We start from the raw sequence: 4,761 nt of genomic DNA, 5'->3' as shown, positions 1-4,761 counted from the left end.
GGAGGGATCATGCGGTCCCCCCTCCCCATGGCCAATATGGGCCCCAGATGACTGCCACATCCCTGGGACCCAGCCAATGAGCAATTAGGAGGAGGTGGCTGCGTTGCCCCCCTCTTTAGGCTTATATGGCCCAGGGACCACCACCTCCCCTGAGCTTGGTCTTACAATAAAAGATGGGCCGCATTGACATCCCTCCTGACTACTAAATTGCCCTGAGGACCACCAACTAACTGGGGTGAAGAGAATTTTCAAAGGGGGAGGGGGTCTGTCTGGCCACCCTCCTGGGTGATATTCGGCCTCGGGGACCACCACCTCCCTGGGGCTGGCTCTACATAAACAAAGGAGAGGGGCCACTCCTGGAGCTACTAATAACTCTGGGGACTGCTATCGCCCATGGCCGGCTCCCTATGTCCCGAGGTGACCACCCTCAGGACATACAAGTTTGCTGTTGCTTGGTGGGAGCTATGACAGCTCCCGCCAAGCAAGAACAAACTGTAAGTCTGCTCCCAGCAGGCGGGAGCAGGAAAAGTGTTTCAGCTCGCTGGGAGCGGACTTTTCATCTGAAAGGATTGCTCCAGCACGCAGGCAGCAGCATTTATTGCTGTTCCCTGTATATGGGAGTAATGCCATCTTCCGCTGGAGGTGGGGAGCCGGCAGGGACCATGAGGGATTTGAGGCCTCCCCCACCCCCCACTGTACCAAAAAGTACATACTGGGTGCACTGGCTCGGGCCAGGGCACCCAGCAACAAGTGACCAGGCTACGGGGATGGGGTTCTAGGGGCCGAAATTGGCATGGGGAGGGGGGTCACGTGACCCCCCTTTACCTCCAAAACTGAAGTACTGGGTATTTTAAGCCCAGCGGTGCAGGGGAACACACCCTATGACTTCGGGGTTTTTCCTGTTTCAGACCTACAGAAACACAGAGTCTTCTGGGTGAAGTCAAAGATCAGTTTATTGGCTGCAGACCAATTACAGGTATCCTAGAAGTACAACAGCGTGTATGTTCTCAGGAGACTGCTGAAAATCACAGAAACGGTCTTCTTCTTAAATACAGAATATCCTGCCTCAGGCATACATTCCTAGGTTTATGATATGGCCATTACATGTATACATGTCAAACGAAAAGGCAGAGTCATGATGACCATCCCACATTCCAGTTAAACCAGCCCGCAATTATTTACACAGCAAGGCTCAGATCCCACATCAGATATCGATAGGCCCCATTAAACATGAGCATCTCCTGTTTTGGGAAGCAAGCCATAAAGCAGGAACAGTCAGGTGTGAAAGAGATTAGCTGGAGGCTTGTGTATGATGAAAAGACTTTATGGTGTGTCAAGCCCTGATGCTAATCACAGGTGGCCAGAGGACGGGGAGTTCGTGAGACCAGTTTAACCTGGGGCGGCCGAGCCAAGCTGCCCAGGTCACAGAAAAGTCAAAGAAAGGCACATGTGCTCAGAAAGGCCCGTTTTCGCTTCATGCTATATAGCCTATGTGAGGGCAACCATAAGATGGCCACCGATACAAAATGGAACCCACGTAGTGATGTGAAATAGCGTATACACAGTGCATTCATAGCTAAAACGTTACAAAAAGCACTTGTACATACCGCATTAACCATTCGCGGTTCACTAATACCGGGATAGACAGGGGTAGCGCCCTCCCTCCTACGCGGTCCCAAATTCTAAAGTACGACAGACCCTCCTTTTGCCCTTACATAGGCAATAACTATACTCATTTCAATCCGAGTCTAGGTCAATATTCATGAAGTCATGGAGATGTTGCTGTAGCATCATCCTATTACTTAGCTCGTCCCTCGATACAGGTTTCCTTACACATAAGGCAGCACAGAGGCCACATATCGCAGGAGCACACTGTATGCACGGACAGAACAGGAAAAGGATGGCTAAGATCATTCCAATGACCATCAGAACTTTCCAACCCCAGGCAGATATCAGTTCCCAGAACCACCCCACCAGTGACCAATCTCCTTTATCCACGTGTATGGACTCAGATATTTTATGTAGTTTGGAGATGGCTTGATAAACTGTTGGAGCATTGTCTGGTATGAAAATGCAACAACTGGATTGGATAACCTTACATACCCCACCGCGGTCTGCAAGTATGACGTCTAGAACCATGCGGTTCTGCAAAGTCATGAGGCGATCCGCTTGGAGCTCAGCTGTCAAATTACCAAGGGCACCAGCCGTTACATTAACAGTGGATTCAACCACACGAGTCAGCTGTCTCAGGTTCCTACTATTGACCATAGGTCCCCAAAACGGCAGGAAACCCAAAAAGAAATCTCCCGCTTCCTGACCGGCAGTATCCTCCTTACTAATCACGCCTCTCACAACTCTGGTCTTGTGATAGTCGGAGGCGGCAGTAAATGTTGGCGGTAGCAGATTTGCAATATAACATGTGCCCGAGAAGTCAGGGGGCAACCATGTATATGCTCGGTCATTGCAGATAAAATATGTACCCTTGGCAGCCAAAAACGCTGGGGAAAACTGTGACGGAAAAGTGTACGTTTCAGTACAGTCACTTCTTCCCAGTTGAGCCCTAGGATTCTGACCCTTACCTTGCAAACAGAACCGACCTATGTGGGGTACGACCCAGATTGGGGATGAGATTTTTCGCTGTCTTTCACCCAGACTAATACTATACCCCGTCGCGTTCCACCCTACATAAGCTCTCAATTCTTCTTTGGGAATAGATGAGTATGCGTCGATATCTCTGCTCATATCGGCAACTCCTTTCATTAAAGCTTTGTTATTGGTGCTAGGTCTGATGGAACGCGGTTGTCGCGGGGAGTACGCATCTAGTGCATAGAGAAACATGGTCTGGAATGCCCATGACGATCCATTGTAACTATACGGCAGCACTAGATAGGGAATACCCTTATTAATGGTATGTGGCATTAAACCACACACCTAACAATTGGTTGTATTCATGACTAGTTGGTGCTGGTGCAGGAGCTGAATAAACGAGTTGTTCACAAATTCAGACCGTCTAGCTTGTTCATGTTCAGGCAGAGGGTGAAAAGAGTGTGAGGAGACAGTAGGAGGAGGTATAGGCTGTACAGTGGGTGCAATGGGCTCTTAAGAGGAGAAGAATACAAATCCTACAGTAAACACTACCATACTACATAATATAAACAGGCATAATAATACAAAACGTTTGCTCTTCATTGTTTTACATATTCTTGCTTTAAAGTTCATTTCCTCAGCGAGTCTCTCCATCTTACAAAACTCCATCCTCTAATCATGCCGCTCGCGGCGGGTGAGTATCTTCTGCTAAGAAGTACGCCTGTCAGTCCAGGGAACGCCCTAGACCAACCAGAACCGTCGACCTAACGTCTTCGGCCTGTACCCCAAAGTCTTGGCACCGCGACCCTGCGGCTGAACCCGGATGGTGGTTCGTAAAGCAAAAATCAAGAAAGTCCTTCAGATGGGAGAGCTCTGGTTATCAAAAAATAAAGAGGTAAAAGAAAAAGAATATTTATTTGTCCATAGGCCTCGGTCTTAAATTGTAATGGAGACGGCCAGGTACTGTTTGATCTTGGAACAAAAGTTCAGGCTCTGCAGTGTCCAATCGAAGTGACAGTGGCACAGCTTCTTGCAAAATATCGTCACTTTCCTGCGCTGAAGTTGTGCCTTTTATGCGTGCATCACTGAATGGCACAAAACGAGGTACAGTGTCTGTTTCAGAGTCAGCGATACCCTCCTGGACCCACTGGTCATACGGCAAAGGCAAAGGGATCCTTTTGATGTGGGCGCCGTGGATCCAGTTTTTCTTCCCCTTCACTCGAACAGCTGATCTTGTAGACAGTAGTACGAGGTGAGGGCCAATCCAGCGGGGCTCATCGTTGGTTTTCCGCTGAAAATTTTGATGAGCACCCACGTGCCAGGATCAATGGGGTGTCCTGGAGCCTCAGAAGCCGGAGGGAGAGTATCGTGCACCTGTTGGTGTAAAACACACAGTTTAACCGTCAAATCATACAAGTAATCAAGCAGTACTTGGTGTTCGATTTCACTGAATTTCGTCGGTCTTGGCACACCCCATACATTGGCCGGGTGGCCAAAAACGACCTCGTAGGGACTAAGTCCCACCCGTGAATGCACGGTCATTCTGGTGGACAGGAGTGCTAGAGGCAGAGCGTCAGGCCATTTAAGACCTGAGCTCGCTTGGATTTTGGCCAGTTTAAGTTTTAGAGCGCCATTATAGCGCTCTACTAATCCAGCTGATTGGGGGTGATTTGCAGCGTGAAACTTTTGCTTTATACCTAGTCCCTCACACACATTCTTCATCACTTTACCCACAAACTCACTTCCATTATCACTCCACACCATTCTTGGCATTCCAAACCTAGGGAAAAATTCCTTCACAAGGGCTTTGGCTGTGGACAGAGCAGTGTTATCTTTTAGAGGATAGGCCTCTATCCATTTTGAGAAAGCGCAGACAACCACCAATACATATTTCAGGTTCTTGCATCTTTCCATGTGGATAAAATCTAGCTGCAAAACTTCAAATGGGTATGATGGAGGCGCAAAATGACCAGCTGGAGTTGGGGTTCCCCTACCAGGGTTGTACTTCAAGCATACCATACAATTCTTGACCACATTCTCTGCACACTTGGGAATTCCAGCATTCTGCCATACTGGAGCCAACAACTTACAGATTCCTTTCGTACTGATATGTGCCATTCCATGTGCCATAGTAACCACTGGAAGCACATATGCATCAGGTAACAACCATCGCCT

Source organism: Triturus cristatus, chromosome 4_1, assembly GCF_964204655.1.
Source record: "Triturus cristatus chromosome 4_1, aTriCri1.1, whole genome shotgun sequence".
Taxonomy (NCBI): domain Eukaryota; kingdom Metazoa; phylum Chordata; class Amphibia; order Caudata; family Salamandridae; genus Triturus; species Triturus cristatus.
Note: the sequence above shows the minus strand (reverse complement) of the source record.